At 37.3% G+C, this 17,690-nt stretch overlaps 1 long non-coding RNA gene across 1 annotated transcript in view; it reads left to right on the top strand.

Annotated features, from left to right (window-relative positions):
* LOC142602751 (uncharacterized) overlaps window positions 1-17,690 on the top strand; it is a 231,117-nt gene that overhangs the window by 112,592 nt on the left and 100,835 nt on the right. The window contains exon 2 of the long non-coding RNA XR_012836523.1: window positions 12,062-12,211. This is a non-coding gene — a long non-coding RNA (uncharacterized LOC142602751). The remainder of the gene's footprint in view (window positions 1-12,061; window positions 12,212-17,690) is intronic.

Genomic DNA, 17,690 nt, shown 5'->3' with positions numbered 1-17,690 from the left:
TTCATCCTGGGTGACCTCCAGCTTGGCGGCTAGCCCTTTTACTTGACTGAAATTGCTTCTGCTAAAATCTCAATTGAGTTTTCCTAGTGGTATCTTGGATTTTTTGCTCTCACCTTGGTCATACAACTGCTCATGATATTTAGTCATTCATCTTAAAATCTTGTATTGGGTCTTCTTTCAGACACTCTCCTCCATGGCCACTCCTTCAGTGCAGCTGTAGGTGGGTGGTCTCTTTTCCCTGAATCTGTGGGATTTTCATCAGTTGAAAGCTTTTGACAATTGAAGTTTTGCACTGAATGTGGAATGGGAACAGTCTCAGGATCTGCTGTGATGTGCAGTATGGAGTTACTCACTAAATACTGCCCTGATATACACACACCTCTTTCCTTTTCTTCCAGATTTTATGGATCTGATCTGTCACTTGGACATCTGTGACATAGATTTAATATCCTGTTGCTGGTGTTGCCCTGCCAGCCCAGGATTTTGGATCTTTCTACTCACACTCCTACAGTCTTGTGAAGGGTGCTGGTTTTCTGAAACTTTAAGTGTGATAGTCAAAACAGGAGGTACATCGTTGGTGTGGGAGAAGCAGAATGGCAGCCTAGTTAGAGCACATGAGGACTTCCGTAATGCAAGCGTGAAACAATTACCACAGAAAAAGGAGCGAAGTATACCCAGATGTGGCTGACTCGCAACTAGCTCTGGTGCTTCATTATTTCAAGCAGCTTTTGTCTCACCTCTGCTCTTGTGTTCAGAGGGATGTGCCCATACAGTTGGCAGCTGGCCACACAGCAGCTGAGGTAAATCCTGTTCATCTTCCCATGGAGGAGCTTTCTCAAGTAGGTACACAGCTAGGCACAGCTCCCTGAGGCTGCTGGTGCTGCTCCAAGGACAGTCTTTCCTGACTTTTTCTTTTCTGGTCAGGGAGTCTAAAACTGTAAGTCAAAGCCGCACTCTCTCTCTCTCTCTCTCTCTCTCTCACATGCTGTGTGGAGAGAAGGATTCATAATTGTGGTAGTTGATACTGACTCCTACTCTTGCCGAGCGCTGCTGGGCTGGTGCGTTGGTTGTGGCAGAGGCGAGGCTGGTCCCCTTGTAGCGGGCAGGTGCCTGCCCAGCGCTGGGCTGGTACTGAGCTGCAGGGGCTCCCCAGGGATGGCAGGGCAGAGCCTGTCAGCCGGGACCAGTCCCGCCGCACCACCCAGGGAGCAAGGCAGGCTGGGGGCAGCCTGGGGTCTGTCAGGTAAGTTCATGGTGATGAGGCAGGTCTGAGGGCAAGCTAGGAAGCCATTCTGCAGGCCAGGGTAAGGCACAGCCTCACGATCATGGGCCAGGTCCAAAGTCAAGGTGGGACACCAGCTCACGGGGTCTGTGGACAGGCAGAGGCACCCCTGCAGCTGAAGGCCCAGGGCTGAGCCAGAATGGGGCCCCAGATCCATGGGCAGGGGTCATGAGGGGGAGCCCCAGTGAGGCTGGTCAGGACCATTAAGGCCTATGAGTGCCTCAGTGCCCTGAACACAAAGGGCAGCTGGACAGAGAAGCCCAGCGGCTGTCGGTATGGGAAGAGGGGATCTCCACAGCCTCTGCTGAAAGCAGGACATTTTTGTGGCACTGTTCAGGTGGGCTGGAGGAAGAACAGCATCGAAGGAGAGCAAATGGATTAATTTGCTCCCCTCTGCTTGTTCTTAAGCAGATGGGGAACATGCTGGCCAATAAAATTAATGAATGCCATGAGAAGTTGGCACATATGGATGCATAGAGATGAGTGGTTTGGGGAATTTTTTCCAATCTTTGAAAAAAAATTCATCATGTCTTTGTTTAGAAAATCAGACTGTATGCCCCTCGTTCCCACCTCTAATACTGTAGCCTTAATTGTGTGATGTAACAAGTACTACTTTCAGTCCTGCTATGAATTACATGAATTTCTTTTCTAAGCCCACATATTTACTTAACATTTGAGGAATGGGGAAAGGAAATGTCTTTGATCCACATATTGCAAAAAATGACAAAAGTATTTTAAAAAACCCCTCCAGCTTAAAACTTCTTAATAAACATTAATTTTTGAAAGTTTTACTTGTAATTTTTCAGCTTTTGCTACAAATATATTTAGCTATTTTGTAAATAAAGCAAGGTGAAGCTTTTCCAAAGTACTGGGCTACAAGGTTTTTATTATCTTGGTTTTTTCTTGCCCCTCTGTTACTATAGAGGATTACACAGCATATCACCCTTTTCCTGCCTTTTTTTCTCAAATCCTGAGCAATGAACAGAGAGCCCAAGGTCACTGAGGCTTTGACTTCTGAGAAGCTGTATTTTTTTTTTTTTAATGCCAATAATGTGCTTTCTTCTATTTCTTGACTAAAAGTTCTTTGCTCATCTTCCTTTTGTGATAGAAGAAAATTTCCTTTTTTGTCACTCTCAGTGCCTTTATTTCTAACATGCATGTTACATTACCTGGAAGAAAAGATCATTCTTTGCTAAATTGCTGTAGTACTGTAGGGCATTAAAGAAGTATTTGAAGCAAGAGTGGTGGACATTCATAGCTGTTAAAAAGTTTCCATTGGAAACCTTTGGTTTTCGTAGGGTACCATGTAGATATCTTAATAGGTGCCTTTCTCACCATTGGGCCATTTGAAGAGATAGTGGAGCCTGTTTGCAACAGTTGCAAATTGGACAGTTGAATGCCAATATATTTCTCTGATGCCTTCACGCTATTTTCTTAATATTCTTAAAGAAGATCTCTAAATGGATGGGAGTGTAGACTCATATACCCCACAAATTATGCTTTAGACACAGGATAAATCATAGTAAAACAACGTCAAAATGAACACTGCATTCCCTATCTTTTTTGTGACATATTTTTGTCCTGAGTTCAAGGAAGTAGTTACCCGAAGCATACAAAACAGTGTTTACTCTCAGTATCAGCCCTACTGACTTCAGTGCAATTAGCTATGTGAATTGCTCTTGCAGGATAAGGGGAAGTGTCTCAAGAACAGAGCTGAATGGAAGCTGTTTTCAACATTGGGCAATATAAGAAAAATCCTGGCATTGTCCTTCTGGGTCACTGTATGTTGAATATCCCTTTTTTCTTGAATTATCCTCAGGTTAATTGGCCAATTGTGAAATCAGATGTACTGTAATGGCCTAATGTTAAGGAATCCTGTGATTTTTAATGGAAAGGATAACCGAGTTTTCATGCCTTTTAGCATCTGTGGTGCTCTGATGACCAGAGTGCTAGTGAGAACAGTGAGGTCACGAGTATCCTACAAGAGCCAAGAAAACTAAAAATCTAAGTTCCAGGATTATAGTTTTTGATTTTTTTGTTGTTGTTGTTGTTAAATGTAAAATATGAAAGACAAGGATCTGGATTACAGGGTAACAGAGGAGTGATGTTAACTATGTTAAAAGACAGTGTTGATCAGTTGTCAAATGAAATCCTCATTTCTTGGTATGGATCTTATTACACTATGGTTATTACATTGACATGGTACTGATTCCTCAAGAAGAACAAAAGAACTAGAGAAACCACCAAAAATCTGTTTTTGTTTGTCTTCCTTAGCCAAGCCCTCTGACTTTCCAAAAAGACAGCTGAACTGATTTTTCTCTAATTAAAATATAAATCCCTTTTGGAACGAGCTTGTTTGCTACATTTTTGCCAAGATGACATTTTTATAATGGAGTTTTAATTGTAAATCTCTGAAAACAGGACTGTATAATAAGGTTGCCGCCAGTAGTCTCACAACAGAGTAGCCAGTGTGATACTGTGATAGATGCTCTATGATTCAGTCTGCTCTCCCTGTTTCCCCCCAAGTCTGGCAGGCCAAACCAGAAATAGCCCTTCATTGCATTTTGCTGTAGGGCTGACTATATTAAGAAAACTGCCTTATGCAAAGCCTTGAGACTTTGCAGACCTATTGGACTATAGCATGGAATATTGTTTGAAAAAAATGCGTTTACTGTGTCTGGATACTAAGCTAATCAATCCAGTACGGCTGTTTCATATGGTTAAGCCCATTACAACTTTGTTTGACCTCTTTCATCTTTGTTGAGGATATAGGGTGTCATTAATGTTACCAGCTGCATTGTTTTCTCCTAATATCAACAACAGAAAAAAAACCAAAACCAAACGGTTCTCTTGTTTTCCACTTAGATAGCTTGAGTATTGCCAAACAAATGTGAAACAGGCTTTTACAATAATAGTATTTTCCCAAATGCCCTGTTAATTTTCAGTAAACCAAAATAAAATGTGTTATTGTTTATTAAGACAGTGTGACCCATATGGATTCCAGATGATAAAAGTTTCAATAAAATGCTGCAATTAGACGCAAGTAACTTGAGTTTTCTTTCAGTTCACATGTTTATATGTAGCTCAGGACAAGAATGGTCATTTGTGTCAGTGATTGGATTTTACTTACAATGATGATAGTTCTTCTCACTTGCATACCACTTTTCACTTGAAACTACCCAAGGAGTCTTGAGCCATCAGGGAATAACTTTAATGAAGGAGTGTTGTAGGCACATTGATCTAACTGTATGTTGCAACCTATGCATTCTGGCTTTGAATAAGAATTTAGGGGCTTTATAGGCTATGGCTTCTGGGGAAGTTGCATGTGCAAGATGGCTCCTAATGCCGATTTTGTATTGGCTATACCACAATATATTGATTATTTGGACCTCAATAACTAGATTTTTCTGGTAAAATGACTATGAAAAATCCACATGACTTTCTGCTCATCAACATCTAAATAAATGTTTCCTCTTACTGTATTTGCTATGTTGTATGACAGTGTTGATGGTTTTGTGGTTTTTGTTTTTTGTTTTGTTTTTTATTTTTTTCTTTTAAGAATTGTCATTTTCAGAAATGGTGAAAGTGATTCAGATGTTTTATGTATAAAGGAAGACATCTCAAAGTCATAACTGAACTTTAAATACGTGTTTTTGTACAACAGTATGCTGTAATCATAACCTGATCGGTATTCTATCTTTGTATTAACTGTCTGGAACAACCATAGATTCTTAACACTGTGAAAAAGTTGCATCTTAGGGACAAATCATGAGCTGAAGAAATATCTTCTTTATCCCTGACAATATTAAGTTACTAATAGTTGTGAATATCCATGTGATTTTTTTCAATTCAAATGTGTTACAGGAAGGTTATTCCTGAGTATTTATACGTCTGCACAGTAATTGTAAATAAATAATTCACAGTGTCATGAAAGCGTATGCATTTGAACTGAACTATATGGTCTCTGTAATGCAAATCTGATAGAACGTACATCATCTGATGGTCTATCAGTGTAACTAATGAATAGTAACTCTCTGCTGGGCAGTATACATCTGAAGATGTTATTCAAATAAAAATTCTTTCTGTTTTTCCAATGATAGTTTGGGCAAATTTTACATCAGATCTTATTACATACCATACAAAATTCCAAATATCAGCTACTGCTGTTAAAGAACTTATCTGCATGCCAGAAGTATTACAGTGCACTACATATTTGCACTAACTGTTGTTAGGTACAAACCTTTCCTAACATTTTTGTGATATCTTTGCTTTCTCCTTTCTGCTTTTCTTTTAGTACCATGACAATTTGAGTCATTTTGAAATTGGTAACTCATTTGTAATTTGCCATACTGCACTCATTCTTAGCTGTTTTCATTCTTCAAGTCACCAAGGCCAGTAAGGCATTCTAATATCTAATACTATGTTCTCTGCAGTCTTATCTGCCTAGCTAAAGAAGAATTGTATCTTGAATTTATCAAGAACTTGTTTGTCATTTATATTGCAGTATTGTCCCTGGGTATTATTTCATGTTATCTGATATTCATAAATGATATCTTTCACATTCAATGACTTCCAGAAATTAACTACGTTATCCTCTGCACATTTCTTTAGCAGTGCTTTCCTGCAGTCTTTTAAAACATCTGGGCGAGATATTTGATGGAACATAAGTAAATTTGATGAAAACATAACTAAAACACCAAGACCCAAAAGTCTGTTGACTTTTGGTCATTCTTGGATAAAGGTGAACATCGTAATGAAGAAAATCATGTTTTACTGAATTCTTTGCATTAAAAAAATGATTTGGCATGATTGAGGTATTGTACCTAAGAGGTGGTTAATCAACTGTGCTATGTTACAGGTTAACTATACTGATTTCTTGTAATGCCAACCCACTGTAGTTAATAAAGTTGCCTGTTAAAAATAAGTAGGTATTTTATACTTCTCTACCATTGCAGCTTGGTTTGTCTTAGCAATGACACAACTTGTGCTGTGATCCTTGTGTTGCTTACTCTATATATGGTATTTTAGACTCATATTCTGCAACATATGTATTGCATAGGCTGCTTACAAAACCAATAAAATTAGCCCTGTAAACTTGAGCAAGATATAGTTTGTGCATGTCAACAATGTGGCAAGATTATGCTTGAAATGTTTTGGTTGCATCAGAGACAATTTCATGCTGGATTTCCAAGCTAGGGATTTTACAGCAAGATCTGAAATGCATAAGCTTGCCTTTCTTTGCACCAGTTTGTTCATCATTTGCTAAGGTAAATATCACTTCCACCATTAGTGTTAAAAGTGAAATAACTGCAGTTTTGCTCAAAGAAGCTAGAGCAGCTAAAGTTAAGATATACCATGCACCATGTTAGAATTTCTGGATTTTACTTATGCATTTGTAGGCTGCCTCGCAGACCTACTGGGTTCCTACGTTTGCACAACACGTGCTAATTCTCTGCTTTGGTTGCCTAAACCGTTTGTTCATCTATTTCTGATGCTGTTTGGCAAGTTACTGTTTAAAGGCTAGTAGAATCTGGGGAAGATTGTTTTCAAAGTGTGATCTTTATGCAGTTGTTGCATATTTCCTGATTTTCAGTCTAAATTTCGGTATGTTTTGTGACAACCAGGTGTTTTAAATCAGTCAGGGATACTTTTACTGCTGACACAATGCCTGTGTCACCTTTGTATTGGTGAAGGCGTGACTGGTATTTTCTTCAGGGAAGATGTGTTTGTAGAGGTTTTTTTCTCACTTCTTGTTTGAAGAGATGAGTTAATTAGACTGTGATACGTATTAGGTTAACATTATGGCCTTTGTTTAGTTTTTTAGAGGCTGTTGATGTAAAAGTAGCCATGAGCTGTTTTGATGGAGGGGACTGAACACTAGTTGTTAACTTGTGATACAGATCAGTGAGTCTTCATTTTAGTCCCAAGGATAAAGATGCTATCCACATGTCTTAGGTACACAAGGTATTGTTTGGTGTAATCATCTAGTGTTTTTTTTTTTTTCTTGCAAGACTCATGGGTAGAATGGAGCTTTGATGCTTATGCTCGTTTTATAAGGTTTAGAGGAAACACAGGCAGCTGAAGATGATATTTTGGATGAAGGTAAGTGTATAGTTTCAATAATGCATTGAGGCTAGAAGTCAGTATTGGCTTTGTTCTTGTAAGTACTTAAGGCTGGCTGTCGTGTGGGATGACACTGTGCAGAATGGTGTCCATGGAGACAGGGACCGTGTTGTTCAAAGGTGGATTATGTTGTTTAGTTTGTAAAGTGAGTACATCTTTCTTCATATCTTACTTATACGGTGCATTGCTTGGAGGAAATTCTTCATGGTGGAACGTATTAGCTTTTATAGCCTCTTTCATTTGGAGTCCACAAGGGGGTTTAAAGAAAATTAATCTTTCTTCTTGAAACTCACCTGCATTTTTGTTAAGCAGGAGATAGCTTTGCTGTTCCCTTGAAAAAATAGATCATTTTTTAGTTCCTTACAAATACAGTGTCACAGTAAGCTTTAGCTTACCTATTGACCTGAGACTGCACTGCCAAGGGGTGATCACTCATTTTCCGAGCTAGATGCTCCTGCTGCTCCCCTGCATTTGCTGTACTGGTCATGTTACTGCTGAGTGGGCTAGATCACAACTCAGTGATCCATGAGAGAAATTACTGCGCCAAAAAGAAGGAAAAATAATTTTCAGCAAATTTCACTGATGTCATGGCCATATGCAGTGGAGCTTATACATGGCAAGGGGCAGAAGAAGGTAGAGGTGGCAGATTGGCCCATTGGGAGCCCACACATAGATAGATTTATGCTTCTTGTGAAATTACAGGGTTGGTGTGCACTATTTCTAGCCATTGAACAATATATTTTGTATTAATTTTTATGTTAAAACCCACACATTTTGAATAAACCTAAATGGCATACATCCCTGTATCTCATTGTCCTGGTTTCCTTCTTTTCAGCTTCTGGATGGATAACAAATCTTTGTTAACAAAGATTGCTGTGCAAGGATGACATGCAAATTTGTGAAGTGTTTCATGTACCCAAAAAGGACTGTAGTGGTTTAACCCCAGCCAGTAAACTGAGCACCATGCTCACCCCTTCCCCCCCACCAAGGGGATGGGGAAGAGAATGGAAAAAAACCACTCGTGGGTTGAGATAAGGACAGTTTAATAGGATAACAAAGGAAAAGAATAACAACAATAACAATAATACAAGTGATGCACAAATGCAATTGCTCACCACGTGTGAAAAGAAAAAAACAAAACATCCAACCCAATGCCCAGTCTGTTTCCAAGCAGCAAATCTGCTTCCCGGATACCTTTCCCAGTTCTATACAGAACATGACATTATATGGTAGGGAATATCCCTTTGGCCAGTCTGGGTCAGCTGTCCTGGCTGTGCTCTCCCAGCTTCTTGTGCACCTGGCAGGGCATGAGAAGCTGAAAAGTCTTTGACTTAGCGTAAACACAACAACTACCTAGCAACAGCTAAAAATATCAGTGTGTTATCAATATTATGGTCATACTAAATCCAAACCACAACACTAGAGGGACTACTAGAAAGAAAATTAAATCTATCTCCGCTGAAACCAGGACAGACATTATTTGCTCTTTATTTAAATGAAAAATGAGTTTTAGAATGACAGTGGCCTTGACATCCCCAAATTTTTCTTTGAATTTTACTCTACCTCAGAAAGATTAAGTTATTGTTACAGGTTAATTAGTTGCATATTGTCTTTCCAACATTTAGTTTAAATAAATAATCTGCATATAACAGAAACTCAGGGCATGAACAGAAGTGTTGCTATTCTTTCCATACATGCCCAAAGAACTTTACTGATGAAAATTTCTGTTTCAGTCAAGGAAAATTGCTTTTTCTGCTTTATTTATAAAAGCAGAACTTAGAGAAGGAAGTGATTATTATGTGCTCAGAAGCAAATGGGAAACAAATACACTGTCAAAATGAGCAATGTATACCAGATACTGAAGGAAAGGCCTAGCAGACTCCCAAATTAAACAATTTTATTAGTGTGACTGCACAAGAACCACAAAACCAATAGGTGGTTGTGTTCCTCACCTGGTAATTAAGAGTAAAAAATGAGAGTTTATAGCTGCCAGTACTTTATTTCCAATCATCTCAATTACTAATTTAATATGACTTTACTAAGATGTAACTAGCAAAAGCATGTTAGTATGCATATAGACAGATTTTCATATACATTATTTGGGCATTCTGACAGTGGTGGAATAACTGACAAAATCACAAGCCACGTCTGAATCTCAGTGCTATAACTGCTGATGAAATACATGATGGCAAAAAGACTGACAAATTGGGAACAATGCATGACACGAGCACAGTCATCTGAAGTATCATTTGCTGGTGTAATCCTCTAAACCAAAATGTGCATTAATCCCAACTGATGCTGTTTATAGCTACGAACAAAGTGAGAGAATGGAGGATGGTGGTCTGAAAACTGGGGCTTCTGGTGGAGGAGACTGTTACTGTGGACGAGCCTCTGATAGTGAGCCCCCAGATCAGTGTTGAGGTAATGAGGCTAGTGTCATCCATAGAAATACAAGCTGGAAATAGAGATTTTTCTTAATCTCTGTAAGATGGCATTAGTAGACTACTGTATACAGTTTTGACATCATTTATTTAAAAGATGTATAAAGGTAGGAGGTGATACAGAAAAGAACTACCAAGATTATACAAGTAGTGAAGAAAATGTCTATGGTGAGAGCTATAGAAAGCCTAATGTGTATAATTTTTTTTAAAAAAGGGCATTTATAAGTGAGACACTGTGCAGAAAAAAGTAGAACATTGTAAAGGTGTAGCTAGGATGATGGACTGGAAGCTGAAGTGAGACAAATGTTAAATGGCACTTACTGTATGTACCATGAAACAACTTTCTAAGTGGAGTAGTATCTCTGTATGCTTCATGTGCTCAAATCATGATCAGATGCTTTCTTGGAAAAATGTTTTCTAGCAAAACATAAATTATTCTGGTCAATATAAAAGTTACTGGACAAAATTGAAATGCCTATTATAATAACGCAACTCAAAGTGGTGTAATAGAAAATGGATAACTAGGTGCCCCTTCTGGATGTTTACTCTGTGACTTTCAGATCACAAACTCCTTTGCCTTGCATCACACAGTTATTTTCACCACTGTGAAGTGGAATGAATTCACTATTCTCATTTCCTCTCTGAGTAACCCATAGAGCCTTCCTGCTAGTGGCCACCTGATGCATTAGCTGAGTGGCAGAGATGACATCCTGCTGATGCATCCCAGTCTCAAAGACACATGAAGATTAAATTTAGTTAAACTTCACCAGTTGTCCTATCATGTATCTGGCAAGAGAATGTTTAGAAATAGTAACCTGTCTTGGAAAGGAAGAGGGTTATCTCCATAGAGACTATGAACAGTGATTTCACAGGATGTTCTGACCTCCTTTTTCTGTCTGACAGGGTAGATGGATAATGTTTCCAGGGGGAGGCACAAGACTAAAGATTTCCTTTGCATCTGTGTTATTTGGTCAGTTGTGTATGGATTTGTTTCTCTGGGTGTTCATCTGGGTGGGATGATTTTTATTTGCATGTCACTTCTATTCACTGTGGTTCATTTTGTATTCCTGGAAGCCATGGACTCCCGAAGAGTCTATTAATGTGTCTTGTGAATAGATGTTTATAATGATATTAATAATACAGAATTTACTACTCATTGTTTTATATCAATACATTGAAAACTAATACATGGAGAGAACGAATATACTGAAGAAAACACTTTGTAATTTCAGCAATTTAACAGGTCTGATAGCATTTCCAGGAGAATTCCCTTGAGTATTTTCAGAGGTTCTACCAGTGGTTGGAAGAATAACTTAGAGACTTAATAAAAGGAACCTTTGCAAACAATGTATAAAATTTGGAAATTAGTTTCTTCTGAATGCAGAATTTAAATTCTTTAGTACTTGTGAGTTTTCAGAATGAAATAAAAATAAAATAAAATAAAACAAAACAAAATAGAATAAAATAAAGTTCCCTTTCATCCTGCATCCTTCTAATAGTTTGAAGTTTTCTTTTTAAAGATTTGTAGTTTTTAAGCTCTTAAATTTGTGACTAGCCAATATTGTTATTTAACAAAATTCCACAGGAAGAACAGGATCCACCAACATGAGATGGATATTCTTTTGCTTAATAAGACAATTTTTCTACTGTTATAGAAGTCAAATCTGACTTTTTTTTTTAAAATATGACCATACTGATTTAAATTGAAATAGAAAATTGATAAATAATAATGCTGAATTTTTGATATACAGATCTTTCGAAATTCAGTAGATGTATTTACAGTGAACAAGTAATTCTTCTATTTAAGAGAATCCTTAGCTAGATTTTGACAAAACAGATGGGGTCTGAAAAGGCAATTATATGCTTTTAGATTAATAGGGCATAGAGTTTTCTAGTCAAGTGTCATGACTGAAGGAACTATTACATTTTATTGTGTTATTGATTGTAAAGCCTAAGGACTTGTGTAGTAGAGTATGTTTTGCTGTGCTCTTTGTGTAAGTCTTTAAGAACTGCTTTAGTTACGTTTCCGAACTGTGAGCCTCATTATGCACCATTCTAGTGTTTGGAATGGCTTTGGGAAGTATATGCGTGATGTGAAACTTCTTGAAAGCATTTCTAGTCTTTCAGTGGGTTTCAGATTTCAGGTGCCCGCAAAACCTCCTGCATACTCAAATTCCTTCAACTTCTACTTTTTTTGTTTGTTTTTGTTTTTCAGAGAATAACAGAAATACAGTCCTCAACTACTCTCAGCACAGCTGAGTTTTGTGCAACAGGGATGAGCACAACCAGGAGTAAGGGATGAGCCTCACCCTGGCAAAACTACCCATTGGATTGGGTTATCTCCCTGTCACATGCACCTGAAAAGGTAACTTATTAAATTGCCCTTAAATTTATAGTTCTATATATCCCTCTTTGATCATTGCTGCCTACCATATGACGTCCCCTATTTATTTTTTTGTTGTTGTTGCATCATGCTTGATAGTCATTCATGATGTGCATCCCAGATTCTGCTTTCCCCAAAGTTAGTGTGTTGTTAAAACTTCAATATGCTGCAGTTTTTATCAAATTTACCATAAAAGAAAACATTTTCCATTATTAAAATTATTCTGCAAGTATGGATATAACATGCATGTAACTGTTTACACTACACATAGCAAGCATTAACTTGCTTGTTTTAGTTGTACTAATTTGATGTCAAAGGTTTGCTAGTTTGCCATTTAAAGAACTCCTTCAAGAAGTTTTTGTTATTCAGTATCATGAAGTTAATTTATTAGACAAAGCTGGCAATAGCAAGGTACTTAGAATATTTGATGCCTGCATTGTTGCACTTGCTCTCAGTTTCCCTTTCCAAAATGTGCTACTAATTACTGACAACAGTGGTGAAAAAGTTCAGTTATTATGTTCTATATAATGTTTTCCATTATATATTGAGTTAAAATTTGCTTCCCCCCCCCTTTATTCTTGTCATTATTATATTTCTTTGGCTTTGAGTTGAGTATGCCATTCTAGAACAGGGCAATTTTTAGATTTTGATACAACAATTGATTCATCACTGAGGACTGATTCTCAAACTTGCACAAAAAACCCGCAGGTAATTGCAAAGGACACCTTTTGTGGCTTTTGACTCACTTAGGTTACTCCTATGTCTTTTTTATTTTGCCAGATACAAAAAATTACTTAAAATCAAAAGGGAGTGATTTTATTTTAAAATATAATTGTGAGTTTGTTCATAGATTTGGCCTAAATAGTCACTCTCTCCGTCTTATAATATGTGAGGATGTGATAGTGATTCCATAACAGTGAGTTTCAGAAATGGTGTAATAGTTGAAATATGGACAGAAAAGATCTTTTTAACAAATATTCTTTTTCTTTTTCATTATTTGTATCATTAAAATGCCCTGAGTTGTCATAAAAAGAAACATAGAATTTCATGAATTGTCACGTTATTAAAAAAATAGAGAGGGAAGACATTGGAAAATATCTAAATGTAGGGGTTTTTTTCCTTCAGATTCATTCAGAATTTGAAAAATAGTGTTAAAGTTTGCCTTCCTTACCCACTTTAAAGGAAAACTTCTCCTTCAAGTAACTATGAAATTCACTGGTACTATTTACAAAGACTAGAGGCAGCAAAGTTGATGTATGTTACTATTCTTTTGCCCACCTCCAAAACTAATGTTGAATTATATGCTGCTTCCAAGATTAATTAAATATTTCTTAGAGACGTAGGAGATAATCTTGCATTATGCCATACCTTCTGATGCTCTTATTAGAGCATAGATGCTTGGTTGCATGCTTAACCTTAGCAAAACTAATAAATATGAAAAGTCTTAAATCATAATATTTTCCTCTAGAGCCTTTGAATGAAATCTCCTTGTTATTGCTTGAAAGCATTGCTAGTATAAAGCTATAGTATATATGCATAGCATAAAGCTATGCATTTCATAGAATTCTTTTTCAAATGTAGGGTTTTTTAACCAAAAATTATATTCAAGGTCATCTTCTTTCATGAAGTATTCTGTCCACTGAGTGCACAGTCCATTGAGAGATGTTCTGATCTGCTTTTTGTGTCCAGATGTAGCTTAATTATTTAAACGTAAAGACATATGCTGAGATTTAGGAAGGACTCCATTCAGAAATCAGTATTATCATTATGTGCCAATTTAAAAGTATCAATGATCAACTGGAGATTTTTGTTGCCCTTCAGTTAAAACATGTGAGATGTGTAGGATACAGTAAACCAGATATAATAATTAGGAGAATAGTTCAACTGTTCATAGTGCATGCTATTTGCTACCTCATGGCCATTGAAGAAAAAGTAAAGCCAACTAGGATTGCATAGTCTCATAAAAATTCTAGTTGGCTTGAAAATACAGTGCCATTCACATTAATGTTAAACACTTCAATGAGAAAATTATATAGGCATGGGTAAACTGCACCAACAATTAAGCAGAGGAAACAGATTCAAACAATTTAATAGAGGAAATGGAACACAAAGAAAAGATTTTTCACCCTGATGACAAAGGAAAGGAAAATGCTCCCTCCACCCTTAACAGTTTTGTTTGGAATCTCTAATTAATAGGAGTTACAGTAAAGATGAGAAGAAAAAGGTGTTTAATGATTATAATATATAATAGCAAGAAAAAAATCTTTTGAAGATCAATGTTTGATAAAGATTTAGACTGATTTAATGGTAATGTACAATCAGTTAAAATATTTTATCATATTGTCAGATACCACATCATAGACTTTCTTTCAGCTTCTTAGGAAACCAATTGCAAGGATTTTCCCTGAAAAGATGAAAACGTGCCTTTTTGCATACTCAGCTAAATCCTAATGATATTACAAAGTTCTAGGTATATCTTGTTTGTATGCAGAACACACAGAGTGGCTGCAGTTCAAGTCAGTATTATTGTTGTTGTGATGATTTGCTGCAGGTTAAGATGCCTACCATTCTCTAAGATTTCTGTAGCCTGTTTTGGCTACAGCACATGGAGACCTGTGAGGGCTTATGGTTATTTCTGCTTATGTTTAGCAAAACTCTTTCAGAACACCCAGTCTTATTCTGCTCTGGTTCTGGATTAAGAAGAAAAGCATGACTGCAAAGGGGCTTTTGCCTCTGAGCCCCCCAAGTCAGCCTGGCACCAAGGAATACAGCCTGTTTATATCCTGCCCTTCTGTATGATAACTAGAAGGTTGCCATGTTGGGCAATGAAGGAAGTTCCTCTGGAAGAGTGTGGTTGCAGAGTGGCCAAATTTATCCTTGACTGGATTAGAGTCTACCATGACTTTGGGAGAGTAATGTCAGACTGTAATGCACTTTTCTATATTGATCTGTAGAGGTTTGTTTTTCATGAATCTTCAAGCTAAAAATGTGCATGTGTGCCTAAAGAGAACAGGTGGCTACAATAACTGTAGGATGTTATGAGAGGATAACTCTGTCAGTGAATAGTAATTTTATCATACAATCAGAATTGCTTTCTTTTAAAAAGAAGGCTTGTCAGGTTGCCAAGTTCGCTTTTCTCCTGTGGCCCCTCTTTATACTGCAGTGCTTAGCTTCAGGATACGTGCTTAGAAACAATAGACATACCTGTGAAATGATTGTACTAGCTATCCTTTCATTGTATCCAAACATATTTCCCTTCCTCTTTCTACAGTTACCTATCTGTTTCGTATTTTAAACTTGTTGGTTTCTTTCCTGTGATCTAACTGTACAACACGAGTGACACTTGGACTGATTTGAAATCCAGTCCTCTATTTTACATTCACATCGATGTATGCCTGTCTGTGCAGGTGCCCTTAGTTGTAGTCATGAGCAATGACAGTCAGAAGTGACTCATGTGCTTAGAACTTCATGATAACTTCACGATAGTTATTTGCAAGCTCTAAATGGAAGCTTAAGCTGAGGCCACACAAGCGTGGCATGGCAATTAATCTTCTATTCTTACACATCTTTTGCATGAATTTTGAGAATACAGTCAGGAAATAATTATCTGATCACTCTGTACTGGAGTTCTGATCACTCTGTACTGAGTTCAATAATAACAATTATTGAAGGTGTTAGTGACTCTCACACTGTGGTTCATGAAATGTTTGTTGGTGGTCTCTCAGAAGCTGAATGTTGATGGGATGTTGCTATGTTCTTAAGTGCTAATTCAAAGCAAAAGAAAATAATTTGTGTGTTTGATATTGCTTCTCTTCATATGCATTGCATTTAAAGATGTCACGGGAGAAGAAGAAAATGGAGGGGGAACCCTTAAGTGTTGGAAACCCCCTTAAGGGTTGGAAAAGTTGATAAGTTAGTGCACTGCTAATTTTAGGTGAGTTTTCTGTAGTCAGCTGCCAAGTAGGTGATGTTTGAGAAACTTTTCTTCTCCGGGTTATCTGATTCTTTACAGAGATTTTTGTAGAGTATTCCTTCAAGACAGGTGGTCTCTATTTCCATATTGGATCCATTAAAAGATCCTCTAAAATAGGCCTGTCTGGTCTTTTGAAAAGTGATTATGGCAAAAAAAAAAAGGAAGTATTAGCGTTTGTTAGAGTAAAGCCTATTTTCATAAACTCTGAATAGGGGAATTTTGTCCTGGCTCGGTTGGTTATTAATTATTGCCTTTGTTAATGATGCAGATAATTTATTTTCAGTTAAGTTTTTGTTCCAGGAGAACTCATTATCAAAAATAACATAAATACCAATGGTTAATCAAAGACACCTGTTCTAGCAGAGCAAATTGTGTGTACACATGCACATGAACGCGCATGCATGCTCATACCCTCTGTAGGTAGAGGGCAGGTGATGGGAAGAGATTCTGTCCTCAAGCAGTGGACTTTACCTGTGGACGCAGACCCATATCTGAAAAACAAACTTTGTTGAAAAGTAGAACTTGTAGTGGGTCTCCTGTAGTTTTTGTTTTTTCTTTTCATCCTGCTCTAAAGCTGCAGATATATTGTTTCCTGACTTTCTGCCAGAGCCCAGCATAAAGTCTCTGGCTACAAAGTGTGAGAGATTAAAAAGAGAATGACTTTTGAATGAGGAGGCTGCTTTAAATTATTCAGAGATCCTCCCTCTTCCTCTGTTCCTTTTCTTGATGTTTTGGATCAGCAGCACATTTCTAGCTGTAAATGTCTTTAGAAAATATGTTTTAAAGGAACAACTTCAGCGTGTACGAGACTTTGAAACTAAAGCATAAAGAAGTAATTTTTGCTTCATTGCATGTAGTATAATAGACAGCTGTCTCTGTCTCATTTGGAAATACAAAGATTCACTAAATACACAAGTTCTGCATAATCTCTTAAAATTCTTTTTAAGGAAAAAGTCTTTTTTAAGGAACAAACATGTGAGTGAGACTTGCCACAGTAACTGGTTTAACTTCAAACTTTTGGCATCAGGATCCATTTGCTGATCCTTTTGTCAGTGAAAAAATATGCTTTTCTAAGAGCTCTCTAGGAAGAGAATAGTCCCTGAGGGTGCTCAGGCATTTTGAAGAAAATAAAAATTGAGTTAAATCTTCACCCAAAAGTTGAACTGGACCCAAACTTAACATTTCTTGAGGCTTGACAAGTTTGGAATGTTTCCTTCCTCTCCACCCTCATTACTTTTCATTTTCATGCTCCTCTGCATTTCCAGGATCTGGCCAAGATGTGAGCTATGTGTTACCGGAATTCTGTACCAAAAGGGGCAATATTTCTGTGGTATATTTTGGCCTGCTTATAAGAAAAAATTTCCCACAGAACTTAAGGGGGAACTTGTCCTTGTCAGAATGCTGCACAACTTTTTCGCAAAAATCAAAAGGTTTAGGTAACACTTTAGTAATAATAGCAATTGTTTATAATTTAAGAAAATTGTTTAC

The sequence above is a fragment of the Balearica regulorum genome, chromosome 8, assembly GCF_011004875.1.
Source record: "Balearica regulorum gibbericeps isolate bBalReg1 chromosome 8, bBalReg1.pri, whole genome shotgun sequence".
NCBI classification, from domain to species: domain Eukaryota; kingdom Metazoa; phylum Chordata; class Aves; order Gruiformes; family Gruidae; genus Balearica; species Balearica regulorum.
This window is presented reverse-complemented; position numbering and strand designations above follow the sequence as displayed.